Raw genomic sequence first — 18,037 nt, 5'->3', positions numbered from 1 at the left:
ATCAGCAATGGGTGAGCGAGGCCAGGCCCAGTGCCAGGCAATGAGTATACAGCAGAGAACAAAACCACCCTGGTTTTGCCCTTAAGGGGCTTTCAGCCTGGTGGGGTGACCACTATCAGCAGGCAGTGTTCAGTCCAGGCTCTGGAATTTAACAGATCTAGGCTTGAGTCTCAGGCGTATGCCTCAGCTTCCTTATGTTTTAAATGGAATGATAAAGCTGGCTTTGGAGGGTTGTTGGGAGGGTTCCCAACACCCTGGATGAGAGAGAAATGCTTAGCACAGGTCTGGCACACAGTAGGTGCCCAGCCCCACTTCCTTTGTTTCTCCTCCCCATCTCTCCTGGTCACTGTCAGTGATCCCCAGGCAGTGTTCACTCAAGATATTGTGTGATGGAGATGCACAGGCCATGGAGGAGCCCATAGAAGGTCCTAAATCAGCTTGAGGCAGCAGCTATCTGGGCAGGCTGCCTGGAGGAGGGGATGTTTAGGAAGACACCTGCAGGAGTTAGCCAGGGGAGCAAGCAAGGGATGGTAAGTGTTCCCGGCAGAGGGAACAGCATGTGTAATCCTCTGGGGTGACAGCAGCACTCTCAGGAACTGAAAGGGGCTCAAAAATGGCTGGAAATGGAAAACCAATAAGACTACCACCATCAACAATCATGGTGGCCTTCTCGATGTGCCCAGCTGCCTCCTGCATGATCTCACTAAGTCCCTCCGGAAATCCACTCCTGTTTTACAGACCAGGAAACAGAGGCCGGGAGATTCGGAGACTCACCTAGGCCCCGCAGTGTGTATGGGGCCCAGGGCAGAGCTGGGGTTGGATCCAGGCTGCAGAAGCTCAGCCTCCTCCCCAGGACAAACAGCCAGGCTCAAGTGGGGCAAGAGAGGCAGGGTCCTGGGGAAAACTTCCTTCCAGAGTTCCCCTGGGCCAGGCCTGGAGGCCCCGGGGAGGCCCTGCGGGTGGGGGCGGGGCGTGGGAAGGCTGTAAACTGGCTTGGGGCGGTAGGGCTTTCCTGTCGCTGCCGGTGGCCCCCGCCTTTGTCCTCATGTGTCACTGAGGAATGCAGCTACAGTCCAGATAAAGGCAGCTTTGTTTGGAGACCTCAGGAGGGGGAAGGGGGAAGGGGGAAGGTGGGGAAGGGGGCAGAAAGAAGCAGGCTGGGGAAGGGGAGGGGTTACCATCACCTCCTGGCTGATCCCAACCCCCTGGCTCTGGGCAGGAAGCACCTATGCCCCCGTGGACACCCACATCCTCTGCCATCCCCTTAAGGCACTTCCTGACTTTGGGCAAACAGCTCCCTCCTCTCTGAGCCTCAGTTTCCTCATTTGGATGATAGGGATCATCTGTCAACCTCTATGGATAGTTTGGAGGTTCCAGCCAAGTAAGTCATATGGTTGATTTGACTTGCAAGGCATATCGATGACTAAGAAAAAGACAGCCCAGAGAGGTCAAGTGACTTGCCCAAGGTCCACACAGCTTGACCTTGGAAGGAGTGATGCAGTCGGGTGTTTGCCAAGCATTGAGGGGGTGGGGCAGAACGAGGCTGGGATCCCAGGGTGCGCCCTTTGATGTGGCAAGCAAGAATGACAGGTGGTCCCTTGAATGTATGCACTTGCTCATGGAAGCCTCACCAGGGTGGGCGTTGAGTTTGCCCTTGGTCACTACTGTCCCCATGCCCCTCGGTGCCTGGCACAGGTAGGCAGGAATGCTCAATGATTCAAACCCACAGCCTCTGGGGCCAGGCGGCTACCACCTGGGGCTGTGTGATCTTGGGCTAGTCCTGATCCTCTCCATGTCTCAGTTTGCCCCTCTGTAAAATGGATCTAATATGAGGACCCGCCTCACGTGCAGGCCGTGGAGGAGCCCATAGAAGGTCCCTAAATCAGCCTGAGGCAGCAGCTATCTGGGCAGACTGCCTGGAGGAGGGGATGGGCAAGTTCAAGGAGATGATCTGCACAGAGTCTGGCATCGGTTATTCGGATTAGTGGGACAATGGCTATCTGCTTGCTGGCTGCACAAAGGATTTTCCCAAGGTCATGGCCGAGGGTGCGCTGGGATCAGCCCAGGCTCCTCTGGACTGTTTCTGCCCAGGAAGGAAGGGTGTGAGTCCTGCAGTGCAGGGGTGAGGCGGTTGAGTGCAGGAGGAGTAGGCATCATGTGCCACCCAGCTCCAGGCCGGGCTCTGCCCTTTTGAGAGGAGGTGTCATGTGGGTTTGGAGCTAAGGGACGTGGCCCCTGGCCCCTCCTCACAGTGACGGATGTGGACAGACAGATGGTCTAGGGCTGGGCACGCTTAGTCATGGCCCAGATACAACCTGGGCCCCATGGGGCGGCTCCCTCTGTCTCGCTGTCTCATAGCAGCTGCAGCCAATCCCAGTGGGTCTGAGGCCTCACTTTGCCTACTGAGTGGGTCTCAGCTCACTCTCTTTGGATGCAAGAGGAAATGGAAGCCCAGAGAGGGGAAGTGACTCACTCAAAGCCGCACAGCAAGCGAGGGACAAAATCATCTGGTCACTCATTGACTTGGCAAATATTTCTGGACTCTGAAGAGTGGACTAAGTCCATCAGGGAAGAACATACCTAGAGAAAGCACTGACTTGGACAAAGGTACAGAGGAGAAGTTCTGTGATGGTTAAGGGTGTGGGTACCAGTCTGCTGGGATCCAAGCCCTCTCTGGCACTTGCTGTGTGACTTAGAGCAAGTGAATCAACTACTCTGTGCCTCTGTTTCCTCACCTGTAAGTTGAAGATATTCACAGTGTTTATGTCATAGGGGTCTTATGAGGATGAAATGAGTTCATTCATGCAAGATGCTTAGCATGGGTCCTGGCACACAGTAGGTGCTCAATAAACAGGAGCTGTTAGGAAGGCATGGGGAATGAAGGACATGTGGAACATGGGAACCACCAGCCAGTGGTTGGTAGGGAATGTCTAGAGCCCAGAGTGGGGTGTTGTGGCCCCATGTGGAAGTTTGGGGAACCAGGGCTTGGCCCTGTAAAGAGAGTGGGTGGGGGCAGGGCAGGGTAAAGGCTGGGAGGTTCTGGCAGGAGGCAGGAATTCTAGGTGAGCAATACTGGGGCGATGAAACTAGAGCAGAAATGGAGGCAGGGACGAGAAGGAGGTGGAAAGGAGGGGCTTGGAACCTGTCTAAATGTGGCAGGAAGAGAAGGGGTGTCATCCAGGAGAACCGTCCCGGGTTCCAGTGGAGGAGAGGAACCTACAAAGGGAGAGATGGAGCCCCTGACTGGTGGGGCCAGCCACTCTCTGAGAGTCTCTGAGGTGCCCAGCCTGGCCCAGGAGGTATCATCATGCTTAGGGTGGCAACAAAATTTGCAGGCTGCCGTGTGAAACAAAACTGCAGTCCTCCTTGTTTAAAAAGCAGGAAAAATATACAGTAAAGGTACTAAAATAGGAAATGTTTGCCCTTCTTCCGTGCATCTCTTCTGCTCACCTGCATGCTTCACTGCCCCACTGGGCTTCACTTACAAAACATAGATAGGTGCAAAAATTAAGAATTTCAAGATGGTGGCTGGGCATGATGGCTCACATCTGTAAACCCAGCACTTTGGGAGGCTGAGGTGGGCAGATCACATGAGGTCAGGAGTTCAAGACCAGCCCGGCCAACATGGCAAAACCTTGTCTCTACTAAAAATACAAAAATTAGCTGGGTGTGGTGGCGTATGCCTGTAATCCCAGCTACTTGGGAAGCTGAGGCAGGAGAATCACTTGAACCTGCGAGGCAGAAGTTGCAGTGAGCCGAGATCACGCCACTGTACTCTAGCTTGGGCAACAGAGCAAGACTCTGTCACACACACACACACACACACACACACAAAGAATTTCAAGATGGTAACAGCAAAACATAAACCCAGCTTGGAGCCTTTCTGAGCGCCGGGCTCTGTGCAACTGCAGAGATCTCATGGCCGTAAAGTTGGCCCTGATTCATGCCCATTCTGCAGAGGAGAAAGCTGAAGCTCAGAGAAGTGAAATATCCTGGTATTCTCACTCCAATTCCAGAGCCCCCTATATTCTGCACCCCCTTCCAATGCTTGCTCATGTCTAATTTTTATTCACCAATCTCCAGAGAAGGGTTCGAAGCAATTGATGGTAAAATGCAGGAGCTGTTAACACAGGTGCCGTGGAAGGCACACCATGACCCTGAGGGAGGACGCCGGCCTGGGAGCTGTGTGACCCTGCATGGGCCGTGCAAACTCTCTGTGCCCACAGTCCCTCTGCAGAGACTGGCTCAGAACTCCTGTTTCCCCAGCCCCCAAGCCTTGCCTCCCTTCCTGACCCATATTCCCCTTGGTGTCTGAGGCTTGAAGCGGTTATAAAAAATAAAACCACAGTCCCCTGATGTGCTTGCTGGCTTCTCAGGCCTTATTTTTTTTGGCCGCTAAGGAGACTAATAAATGGCTTGCCACTTGACGTAATCATTAAGGGATCCACTGAGCTGTGGGCAGTGTTTCCTCTCCTCCTTGGCCGGGCCTGGGGCGCACAGCCACCGAGGGTGGCAGTGATGGATGGTGTCATCATGGGGCTTGCCCGGGGGAAGTGCTGGTGGTGGTCGGCCATGGCTCTCTCTCCTGCAGGCTCCTGGGCTATTCATTATGGGAAGGAGGAGCTGAAGCGTGGGGGTGACGGCTGGCTTCCAGAAGGAGCATGGGCTGGAATTCCAGGCGGAGTGTGGGCCAGGGTGTATATAAAGATTAGTGTTCGGGTGCAAAGAGTCAATTGATGAGTGGCCAATAAACAGAGGGAAGGAAAGCAGGGTGTAATCCAAGAATATACATTAAAACATTTTCTGAAGTTAGAAAATTGGTAAAAACTTTAAAAATAGAATTAAAAAATTAAAAATTAAAAAATTACGTGATTGGTTGCAAAAATGTTCTTAATTTGCCTCCCTTCTCTGTATCTGTATCCTTTGCAATGTGGCTTTGCAGTTCCTCCCATCAAGAGATACAGTCTGTTTCCCACTCCTTGAGTCGAGCCTCAGTCATGTGACATGTTTTGGCCAATAGAATGTGGTGGATGTGATGATGTGATTCTGTACCTGTTCTGAACCTCGGCCATAAGGGACTTGCAGCTTCGATTTGCTAACCTGAAATTCTGCTGCTGCCATGGAACAAGCCTGGGCTAACTTGGGGGAGGAGGAGAGACCATGTGGAGTAGAGCCAAGCTCTGGACATTTGAGAGAGCCCGGTAATAATCAGCAAAATCAGCCAGGGATGCACAAGTAGGCTGATTGAGATCAGAAGAACCAGCTGACTGACTTGTGGATGCATGAGCAATAATAAATGCTTACTATTTTAAGCCATTGAGTTTTGTAATGGTTTGTTACACAGCAATAGCTGGCTGATACAAATCATAATGCCCAGTATTGGTGATGGTGTGGGGAAATAGGCTTTCTCACACATAAGTAGCAGAACAGTTTGCTAAAATTTTGCATATCCATTGAAGCAACAACAACAACAACAAAAAATGAAAGGGTTATTATGGAGATTCTTTTTTTTTTTTTTTTAAGAGACAGGGTTTCATTTTGTCACTCAGGCTGGAGTGCAGTGGTGCAATCATAGCTCACTGCAGCCCCAAACTCTCGGGCTCAAGTGATCCTCCCACCTCAGCTTCCTGAGTAGCTGGTATTACAGATGTGTGCCACCAAGCCTGGCTACTTTTTCTTTAATTTTTTGTAGAGATGGGGTCTACCTATGTGGTCCAGGCTAATCTCGAACTCCTGGCCTCAAGCAATCCTCCCACCTTGGCCTCCCAAAGTGCTGAGATTCCAGGTGTGAGCCACTGCTTGGAGATTCAATGCCTGGGCCAAATGCCTAGCATAACACTTAACACTTAAAAAATGCCCAACATGTCTTCGTCCCTTCTCTGTGGGCATATCACAAAGGGCAACAACATTCAGAAAGCTTATCCGTAGTCTCTGTTTTGGGGATGGATTCCTTTAGAAATCCTAAAGAATTTGTTTCTTATGGACAAAGATTTTATCAGCGAGGATGTCATGACAGCATTGATTATAGCAAATCAGTAGAAACAAACAACCTGACCAGTGCTGTTACAACACTCTAGTAATAACCATTGTTACTTATTTTGCTGTTTGTTTTTGCTTATTACCACTTATTTTTACTTACATTGCTTGAATCAATTAAGGTCTAGCTACAGGCTGAAATTCAGTTCAGCCATAAAATTAGGTTTTAGAAGAGGACTTATAGACATAGGGAAATACACTTTCTTACATATAACCAGCAGAGGGGCAGTTTGCTAAAACTTTGCATTTCCATTGAAGTAACAAAAAGATGGAAAGGTCTTTATAGGTTCAAGGTAATATTATCATTTTGTGGGTCAAATGTTCAGGCTGTTAAATGAGAATAAAACCAGATTACAAAATAGAATTACATTGTGATCTCCATATACATATATCTCCATATAAATGAGAATAAAACCAGATTACAAAATAGAATTACATTGTGTTCTCCATATACATGAAAAACTGTTGTTTTACATCTGTCTCTTTCTTTCTTTAAATCTGTGCAGAAAAAAAATATCTGGAAGAGAGTAATCTATTATAAGATGTTGTCTGGGTTTGTCCCTGATGTTGGGCTACAAGTCTCTTTTTGGTCTTCATCTTAGTGCATTTATTTTAAGCTTCTTCTGTGCCAGATGCATACATTTGGAGTCTCTTTTACTCCTTACAATGAATCTGTGATGTGAGTACTAGGACTGTCCCCATTTCACAGATGACGACATTAAGGGTTTGAGAAGCACCTTGCCTGATGTTCTACAGCTAGTAATGTAGGCAAATACCTACATTGCCAGATTGTCTACAATACGCGTTTACTATCTTGATAAAATTAGATAAAAAACCCTCAAGTTAATTTTTAACAAAAGAAAGACGGAAGATCAGTAACCACCCTCAAGATGTAATGGTGTCATCCAAGATGGGGCCCTGGGCAGACAGGAGCTCCTGGATAGATTTGAGGATTCTAATGGGCCTGATTTTATGGGACGATGACCATCATAGGAGGCTGCGTGAATAGTGGTGCAGAGTGGGAACCGAGGAGAGTGACTGTCACGGTCCGTGTGGGGCCAGTAGTACATCACACTCAGAGAGACCTTGACCCCTGGGGGCACTGACTACAGACCCTCAGCTCCACAAGGGACAGGACCTGTCTGCTGTGTGCTTGGCTGGATCCCCAGAACCCTGCAAAGCTCCAAAAGTAGGAGCTCAAGGAACATGAGTTAAGTGAGTGAATGAATGAATGAAATCGGAAGCCAGTGGCCAAGATGAGGAGGGATCTGGAGAAATGAGAAATAGTACCTGCTGGGCGTGGTGGCTCACGCCTGTAATCCCAGCACTTTGGGAGGCCGAGGCGGGTGGATCACTTGAGGTCAGGAGCTCGAGACCACCCTGGCCAACATAGTGAAACCCCGTCTCTACTAAAAATACAAAAATTAGCTGAGCATGTTGGCACGTGCCTGTAATCCCAGCTACTCGGGAGGCTGAGGCAGAAGAATTGCTTGAACCCAGGAGGCGAAGGTTGCAGTGAGCCAAGATGGTGTCACTGCCCTCCAGCCTGGGCGACAGAATGAGACTCCATCTCAAAAAAAAAAAAAAAATTAAATTAAAAATAAATAAATAAATGAGCAACAGTATGGGAACAACTGCTGGTGTCTCCCCACCAGCCCACTGCACTCTCTCAAATCCCCCCACTCGTGTTTCCTTCTTGGTTTGCAAAAAAACAAGAGCCCCTCCTGCCCTCTTCTGCTGAAGTTCCCCTTTGCATTTTCCAGACCTGGAGGAACCCTGAGAAATGATCTCACCTTACATTCTCAGTTGAGATTTAGCATTTTTTTTTTCAAACAATCTTTTCACTCTGATGAACAAAGAATTAGTCACTGGGGAAAACGGGAAGAGTGATAAAAATATGATGGAGCAGAACGCTGCCCCTGCCCCACCTTTCACCTTTCCACCAGCAGAACAATCAGGGTTGACATTTGGCAGCTCTAGCTGCTTTAGGTGTTGGGGGCCACCTACAATTTGAGTCAAACAGGAGATTCCTCCGCTTCTTCACACTTCACAAAGGTCTGGTCTGTCATGTGGAGAGGAGGTGCGATCTGTTCAGGGTCTCCCAGTGAACCAGGGGCAGACCTGGGGCCGGGACCTGTGCTGCCTGCCTTGTGCACTTATTGGACAATCATGGTTGGGTGCTATCTGTACATGAAGACAGAATTGAGGCAGAGAAGAGCGTAGTGGTAATCCCAGCACTTTGGAAGGCTGAGGTGGGAGGATCGATTTGAGGCTAGGAGTTTGAGACCAGCCTGGGCAACATGGTGAGACCTTACCTCTACAAACAAAATAAATAAATAAAAAATAGCCAGGAGTGGTGGCACAAGCCTGTAGTCTCAGCTACTCAGGAGGTTGAGGAGAGAGGATTGCTTGAGCCCAGGAGGTCAGGGCTGCAGTGAGCTATCATCTCGCCACTGCACTCCAGCTTGTGCAGCAGGGCAAGACCCCATCTCTAAAAAGAAAAAGAAAAAAGAGCAAAGCAGGCTCCAAAGCAGGTGGGGTGAGATGTTTCTCTGAGAGGTGACCTCTGAGCTGGGGCCGGAGGAATGAGGAGCGGCGGGAAGGCTGGAGGAAATGCCCAGGGCAAAGGCCTGGAGGCTGGCTTGGTGTGAGCAAGGCAAAGAGTGAGAGGAGATGGGGTCAGATTGCTGGGCAGGGCCAGGACACACAGGGTCCTGAAGGCCATGGTAAAAGGTGAGCAGAGGGTTTTAAGCAAGGGGGAGACGTGACTGGATTCATGTCCTAAAAGGCCACTGGCTGCCGTGGGGCTGAGGCTGGAGTTCTGCCGAGGCTCTGCAAGTCCAGTCCCTGGCACGTGGTTCTGATGGGACCCTGCCCTCCCTCCAGCCCTCTGGCATCTCTCCCAGGGAGCGCGCAGTGGGTGGGTCCATTGGCTGGGCCACAGGCCAAGGCCTCCTTGCATCAGGGAGATAGTGGATGGGGGTCAGGGAGCGCCTGCCCTCACTGCAGGGAGATGGGAACAGCAAATCCCTTCCCCGGCCTGGCTGGGGCCTGCCTGCCCTGCACGCTCCCAGTGACATCCCACTCCCGTTCCAGGCATCTGCCAAAGCAAGGCTGGCTGTGTTCTGCTTTGCTCAGCTTCCCTGTGACTTCAGTGTCATGCCATGTGAGGGGCCCAATGACCACAACTCACTGGGCATCCAGGTCAGGCCAGAGCCTGAACTAAGCACCTCTTATCAGCTCTGGCATATCACACCGGCCCCCCAGGCTCAGACTTAACCAACGCTCAGGGACACGAAGTCACCTGCTGAGGGTCACACAGCCCATCATGGGTGCAGTGTAGGACACATCTCTGCAGGTCCCTCCTGCTCCACCCTAGGCTGTACCTCTCAGCCCCTGGGGGATGCCCAACACTAGGTGAGAGGAAGAAGGGTGGGGAAGGGTGTTCCAGCCAGTGGGAACAGCATATACCAAGTCCTGGGTGGACAGTGTATATATTTTTTTGTAATTGCGTTATTGAGATACAATTTACATACCATACAATTCACCCATTTGAAGTGTACAATTCAATGGTTTTTTTTTTTTTTTTTTTTTTTTTGAGACGGAGTCTCACTCTGTCACCCATGCTGGAGTGCAGTGGTGTGATCTCGGTTCACTGCAGCCTCTGCCCCCAAGGTTCAAGTGATTCTCCTGCCTCAGTCTCCCGAGTAGCTGGGATTACAGGTGCGTGCCACCACGCCTGGCTAATTTTTTATATTTTTAGTAGAGACGGGGTTTCACCATGTTGGTCAGGCTGGTCTCGAACTCCTGACCTCAGGTGATCTACCGGCCTTGGCCTCCCAAAGTGTTGGGATTACAGGCGTGAGCCACCATGCCCAGCCTTAATGGTTTTTAGTATAGTCAAGAGTTGTGTAACCATCACTACTGTCAAATTCCAAAACATTGTCATCACCCCCAAAAGAAATCCTATAATGTTAGCTATCACCCCCTACCCCCTGACAATCATTAATCCATTAATACTTTCTGTCTCTACAGATTTTCCTATTCTGGATATTTCAGATAAATGGAATCATACAATATGAGACCATTTGTGTCCGGCTTCTTTTTTTTGAGACAGGGTATTACTCTGTCACTCAGACTGGAGTGCAGTGGGACGATCATAGCTCACTGTAGCCTCGACTTCCCTGGCTCAGATCATTCTCCCACCTCAGCCTCCTGGGTTGCTGGGACTACAGGTGTGTGCCACCACACCCAGATCATTTTTTTGGTATGATTTGTAGAGATGAGGTTTTGCCATGTTGTCCAGGCTGGTCTTGAACTCTTGGGCTCAAGTGATCCTGCCTTGACCTCCCAAAGTGCTGGGATTATAGGTGGGAACCTCCATGCCTGGCGGCATCTGGCTTCTTAGCACAATGTCTTCCAGGTTCATCCATGTCGTGGCATGTGTCAATGCCTCATTTCTTTTTATGGCTGAATAATATTCCATTATGATAGATATACCACATCTCGCTTATCCATTCACTTTCTGAATAATGCTGCTATGAACATTCATGTGCAAGCATTTGTGTGTTCACGTTTTCATTTTCTCGGGCATGACCCTAGGAGGGGCGTGTCTGGGCCAAATAGGAATTCTATGTTTAACTCTTTGAGGAATTGACAGGCTTTTCTAATACAGGTTTTTAAAAAATAGTGAATATATAATATGTGTGCATCTGCATGTGCACTTGTATTTATATGTATGCGTTAAGTATGTGAACACAATTGTATATGTGTCTGTGTTAACTTGTCTTTCATGGCTGGGCGCAGTGGCTCACGCCTGTAATCCCAGCACTTTGGGAGGCTGAGGCAGGTGGATCATTTGAGCTCAGGAGTTCGAGACCAGCCTGGGCAACATGGTGAAACTCTATCTCTACAAAAAATTCAAAAATTAGCTGGCGTGTTGGCATATGCTTATAGTTCCAGCTACTGGTGAGGCTGAGGTGGGAGGATCGCTGGAGCCCAGGAGGGAGAGGTTGCAGTGAGCCGAGATTGTACCAGTGTGCCCCAGCCTGGGCAACAGGGCCAGGCCCTGTCTCAAAAAAAAAAAATATATATATATATCTATATCTATATATATCTATATATATATATCTATATATATCTCCTTTGTAAGTAGTAGTTGTCATGATCATGCTTCTCCCACACACAGGAAGCCGGGAAGGGCATTCCTGGCAGAAGGATCAGTGTGGACAAATGCTGGGAGCTAGGAGTGAGAAGTGGAAGGGAATTCTCGCTTTGGAAAGTGCTGGAAAGTGGCTGGGTCCACAGTAAGCCCCCACATTTGAGCTCATACATCTTCTTTCTGCCCGCAGCTTCTCATGCAAATCATATGCAAATCTCTCCCCTCCCATCAGCCCCGCGGCACTCAGAGGAGTGGGAAATATTCTCGATTGGGCCCTTCCCTTCATTAATTTCCAGGTCGTAGTACATTACTCACAGATAATTAAGAGTGAGCTATTAATACAACATTTAATATTCAAGTGCAGCGAAGAGGAGAGAACTGTAAGTCACAGAATCCAATACGACAAGAGATTGCGGTTTAGCGATGATATATATATATATATATATATATATATTTTTTTTTTTTTTTTCTTTTGCCTTCCAGATGCTCAGGACTATTTTTCGCTGAAATGTGGACCTGAGAACTTCATGTATTGATAGAACACGAATACACCTTAAATCACCAGCAAACCCATTTGAAGGGTCCAGGAGATATGGCTGGACAGTGACTACACCCGGAAGTGTAACCGTCTCCATGGGGCATGTCCGGATCGAGGAGGTGGCCTGCCTGTCCCTTTGCTGGCTGGGTACTGATGTGGGGGAGGTTGGGCAGAGGTAGAGACAAAGAAGGAAATGTGGAAATGTGATGGTTCCTGTCCACACCTGGGGTGGGAGGTGGGGTGGGGGATGGAGCAGCTGGATTCTGGTCATCCCCAAACTCCCCTTTATCCTGGCTGGAGGCTAAGGCAGCCTGGACTATCCTGATGCCCTTCCCTGTATGACCTTGAAAATAAGGACCCGCCGGCCACGATGGCTCATGCCCGTAATTCCAGCACTTTGGGAGGACCAGGGGGGCAGATCACCTGAGATCGAGAGTTGGAGACCAGCCTGGCCAACGTGGTGAAACCCCATCTGTACTACAAATACAAAACTTAGCTGGGCGTGGTGGCAGACGCTTGTAATCCCAGCTACTTGGGAGGCTGAGGCAGGAGAATTGCTTGAACCCAGGAGCTGGAGGTTGCAATGAGCGGAGATCGAGCCATTGCACTCCAGCCTGGGCGACAAGAGCGAAACTCCGTCTCAAAAAAAAAAAAAAAAAAAAAAAGAAAGAAAATAAAGACTCTGTTGTGTCTCAACCTCACTGATCTCCAGAAAAAGAGCTCAGTAAATATGGAGTGATGGAGTCGAACATCTCTGAGCATCTTGGGGGCCTCAGTTTCCAAAGCCATAAAATGGACTCTCCGTGGAATAATCGTGAAGGGCCAGTGCCCAACTTCCTCTGCTTAGAGGGAGCAAGTACATGTGACATGGGAGTGTCACCTCAATGCCAGAAGCCATTTGTCACCGAGGCTGCTTGGTGTATGTGGCTGGCAGACCTGGGTCACATCTTCGGACTGCAGCTCACTGGCTATGTGTCCAGTCCTTTCGACCACACTGGGTATTCACCTCCTGATCTGCAAAGTGGGGATAGGGTTGTCTCCAGGCCATTCACACTTAATGCACAGAAAGGGCTTCACACATCTTGAGCGCTCGGTAGGTAAGTGGTACCTGCGGCTGACATATGTGGTTCTGTTGTGTTGACAGTGGCTTTGGCTGTGAGCTGATTGAGTGGCCCATGGTGTGGTCGGTGGATGGAGGTGGGCCTGCAGGCTGAGGTGTGGAGCGGGAAGGAAAGCCTACTCTTCACCAGGCATGAGCTGGGCATGCCCATGCTTAGCGTGTTAACTGGATGGTCTAACACTCACAAGCAACCTGCAAGGCATCATCATGTTGCTTCGTTTTACAGGTGAGCATGGGGAGGCACAGAGACATCAAGGCACTTGCCCAAAGGCACCCAGCAGAGCCTGGGTCTCCCGGAATCTCTGTCTCCAAGGCCTGTGCTGTGATCTCTTGTCTGGGACTCATGGGAATGCTGGGTGGAGAGGCAGGAATACGGTGGCAGCCAGCTAAGGCTCAGAGTTAGATTGGCCCGAGTTTGAATTCCACCTTGGCCCTGTATAATCCTGGGAATGTCATACCTTGCCCCATCACCTGGGCCTCTCATCTTGAAGTGGGAATAATGGAATCAGAACCAACCTGCTGCGGTCATTCTGCAAGGCAAACAGGTCAGTGTCCTCCAGGCTGTTTCTGGGCCCATAGGAATTGGCCAAAATACATCTTACCATTGGGGATTAGCCTGTGTGGCTGACAGACCTGGGTCACAGTGAATCAATCTCCAGTGAATTAGCATCCATCTGTGTCCATGTCACAGATGAGAAAACGGGTTCATAGAAGAAAAGCAACCTCCAAGGTCACAAATAAATGAACTGTCTGAATCCAAAGTGAGCCTTACTACATCCCAGCCATAATTGTATTAGTTGGTAATATAATAATAACAAAACTGATATTCTTATTAATTTCTTCTCATACTGATCCCTCCCTAGCACCCCCAGAATTTGGGGATGATGAGCCTCCAGGGTCTCTCCAGAGGAGGAATCCCAGAAAGAGACTGTGTCCAAGGTCACATAACAGCCAGACGTAGTGAGAAAGAGGTGATAGCTCAGGGACCATATTTATGATTTCCTCTGAATTCTGGATCTGGCAAGGTAATCACTCCCCTTAATTCATTAATTCAACAGAAACTCACAGATCACCTACTCATCTCCTGCATGTTGGATACTGAGGCAGCTGAGATAAGTTTGCCAGAGACCCTGCACTTTGGGAGTACACAATCTATTAAGGAACCCAGATTCATATACTAGTGTGGCTGTGGGCTTGAGACCCACAATGCCCAGACTCTCACGCATGGCAAGCGTGTTACAGCTTACACAGCCTGTGTGTTTCATTTGTCTCATTTGAACATCCAACAAGCAGTGCCTTGGAGCTGGCCTTATGATGTCCATTTTGCAGATGAGGAGATTGGGTTCAACTCAGAGAGGACACAGCCTTGCCTAAGACCATGCAGTGAACCAGTGGCAAAGGCAGCATGCATTACAATAGCAGCTACTTACTCTTAACAGGGAGTTTTATGTCCTAATTCATCGAATGCTCACAGTGACTGTAGGAGGCAGGGGCTGTCATGATCCTTATTTTACAGATGAGGAGATGACAGATTAAAAGAAGGTGTCATTGCTTGAGGTCACATCGTCATCCACACAGCCTGGATCTCCAGGCGGGACTGTTTGACCCTGAAGCCAGACTCTTCTCTGCTAGACCCTCTCCTGGGGGAAAGTCAAGGTATTCTGTGAGCTTTGTGAACACCGGGAACATGCCTGTCTCCTTCCTTGTTATAGCCTGGCTTAAGAAAGTCTTATTGAATGAATGAAAGAACAAAGGAAGGATGTTAGGTTTCCCCATTCACCCATCAACCTATGGACTGAAGGTGTGTGTCCCCCTAAATTAATATGTTGAAGCCCTAACCCTCTGTGTAGCTACATTTGAAGACGGGATCTCTAAGGAAGTGATTAAAGTTAAATGAGGTCATAAGGGTGGGGCCCTGATCTGATAGGATTAGTGTCCTTGTAGGAAGAGACACCAGAGCTCTCCCTCTCTTTGTGTCTCTGGGCACACAAAGAGGAAAGGCCATGTGAGCACACCATGAGAAGGCAGTTGTCTTCAAGCCAGGAAGAGAGCCCTCACCAGAAACAGATCAGTTGGAATCTTGATCTTGGACTTCTACCCTCAAGAACTGTGAGAAAATAACTTTCTGTTGTTTAAACCACTCAGTCTTAGGTATTTTGTTATGTCAGCTTGTCTTAGTCAGTTGGGGTGCTATAAAAATGATCTTACACTGGGTGGCTTAAACAATACAAATCTATTTCTCATAGTCTGAAATCAAGGTGCCAGCATGGTTGGGTTCTGGTGGGGGCCCTCTTTCTGGTTTGCAGATGGCTGTTTTCTTGCCAAGTTCTTGCGTGGCGGAGAGCAGAAAGAGAGAAAACAAGTACTCCCCTGTCTCCTCTTATAAGGGCACTAATCCCATCATGAGGGCTCCATCCTCATGACTTATTTACTTCCCCAACTCCCCACCTTCTAAAGCCTTCCCACTGGGGAGTGGGGTTTCAACATATGAATTTTGTGGGGCACATAAACTTGTAGTGCATAATACAGCCTGAGTAAGTTAACACATCTTCTATTTCCCTTCTCCTTTCCTTCCTTCCATCCACCCATCCATCCATTCATCCATCCATCCCCCCATCCATCCACATCCATCCATCATTCAACTCTTCCTCCCTCCCTTCTTTCCTTCCTTTTTGCCTTCCTTCCTTCCTTTCTTCCTCCTACCCATCCATCCACATCCACCCATCATCATTCAGCCCTTCTTCCCTCTCTCTCTCCCTCCATTCCTTCCTTCCATCCTTCAATCCTTTCATCCATCTATCCATCCATTAATTAATTTTCCCTCCCTCCCCTCATCTACCTGTCCCTCTAGTATACCCTTCCTCCTACCCATCCTTCCTTCCTCCCATCCATCCATCCATTATTCAACTCTTCCTCCCTTTCTCCCTCCCTCTCTTCCCCCTTCCCTTCCCCTTCTGTCCTTCCTTCCTCCTACCCATCCTTTCATCCTTTCATCTATCCATCCACCCGTCCATATCCACCCATCATCATTTAATCCCTTCTTTCCTCCCTCCCTCTCTCCCTCCCTTCCTCCATTCCATCCTTTCATCCTTCAATCATTTCATCCATCTATCCATTCATTTTTTAATCCTCCCTCCCCTCATCCATCTGTCCCTCTAGTATACCATTCCTCCTACCCATCCTTCCTTCCTCCCATCCATCCATCCATCCATCACTCCTTCAACTCTTTCTCCCTCTCTCCCTCCCTCTTTTCCCCACTTCCTTCCCCTTCCTTCCTCTCTTCCTTTCTTCCTCCTATCCATCCTTTCATCCTTTCATCTATCCATCCACCCATCCATATCCATCCATCATCATTCAGCCCTTCTTCCCTCCCTCCCTCTCTCCCTCCCTTCTTCCCTTCCATCCTTCTATGCTTCAATTCTTTCATCCATCTATCCATCCATTGGCTAATCCTCCCTGCCTCCCTTCATCTACCCGTTCTTCTACTACACCCTTCCTCCTATCCACCATCCTCCATCCCACCCATGCACTCTAGGGAGAATCAGTGCCACCCTCACCCTCGCACTGCACTCTGTGCCAAAGCATTACCCAAAGCACACCAAAGTCTGCTCTTGGGACTCAGCCCAGGGATCAGTAGGATTCCTCTGTGTATTTTCCATTCACGGCACCTTATGGAAGTGGTCTCTCTTAGTCAAGTTACACTATCCCAAACTTGTTAAGTCACACTATCCCAAACTAACCCCTCAAATTTGGTTTAAAAGAATTCCAATCAGCCATTTGTTTGCACAATGAGATAACAAACAGAAAATTAATTTTATGTACACAGATAGAAATGATGAAATCCCAACAGCTGCCCAGATATTTCATGCTGCAGAGGCCAGAGCTTTTAGGGAGGCCTTCTCAAGGGAAGGCTGGCCTGGAGAATCCAGGTACCTGGGGGAAGGTTGGGAAAACTCCCGACAGCCTCCCCTAGTTGCTCCACCTCGGCCCCGCCCAGGCCGGCTCTGTGCAAATCACCCAGAAGCCTCATTTGCATCCACAACAGCTCATTTCCATACCCTCCAGCTCTGGGTGGCGAGGCTGCCACTGGGCTGTGGGACAGCACTCCCTTTTGTTTTCCCATGCCATCCAGGGAGTTGCTCCTTCATCCTTCAAAGATGGAAAAAAAAAAAAAAAAAAAAAAAAGAAAAGGAAAAGAAAGAATGCAAGTGAGAAAAAAGAAAAAGGAAAGGGGAAGAAACCCTCAAGACAAAGAGACCGGCACCATCTGGGCAACAGGAAGGGAAGAAAATACCACTGTCTGGAGTTTGGACCCTGGGGAAGCAGGCGACAGAGGGACGGGGCCTCAGGGCTGGCTGGAGTAGAGGATCTTGGAATTGTCAGAACTGGCTCAAATCCCAGTCTCGTCATTTACTTGGCTTTGGGATCTCGGGCAGGTGACCGGGAGGCTCATGCCTCTGTTTCCCCATCTGGGACATGGTACTCTCACACCAGTGGCCTATGGCTGCTTGGAGAACTCCCAGGGGGCTGTGTGGACATTGCCTGGCATGCAGTGGCCCCTCAGTGCTTGCTCCCCTGATCATTCCTGCTGCAGACCTCGGATGGCAAAGGGACTGTCACGTCTGAGCTGGTGGCACTGCCTGGCACACCCTCTTCTGCACAACCAGTTGTGTCCACCCTGGCTCTGCCCTGCCCCTTTCCCTCTCTGGGCCTCAGTTTCCCCAAGGTGGTGGAACTCCAGCTCCAAAGGCTGGTGCCCTTTAGTCCTCCCGTCTTACTCCTGTGTTTAGCAAATTGCAACAAAAGCCAAGGTATAGTGATGATAATGCTAATGAGGATGATGATAATAATATGAATATATTTTTTAATTTTTACTTTTCGTGGGTACGGTATATATACCTATGGAGTACATGAACTATTTTGACACAGGCATGCAATACCTTTTTTTTTTTTTTTTTGAGATGGAGTCTTGCTCTGTCGCCCAGGCAAGATCGCAGGCGCGATCTTGGCTCACTGCAAGCTCTGCCTCCCGGGGTTCACGCCATTCTCCTGCCTCAGCCTCCCAAGTAGCTGGGACTACAGGCGCCCACCACCATGCCTGGCTAATTTCTTTTTGTATTCATGGTAGAGACGGGGTTTCACCTTGGTAGCTAGGATGGTCTCGATCTCCTGACCTTGTGAT

This window comes from Pan paniscus, chromosome 23 (assembly GCF_029289425.2).
Source record: "Pan paniscus chromosome 23, NHGRI_mPanPan1-v2.0_pri, whole genome shotgun sequence".
Taxonomy (NCBI): domain Eukaryota; kingdom Metazoa; phylum Chordata; class Mammalia; order Primates; family Hominidae; genus Pan; species Pan paniscus.
This window is presented reverse-complemented; position numbering follows the sequence as displayed.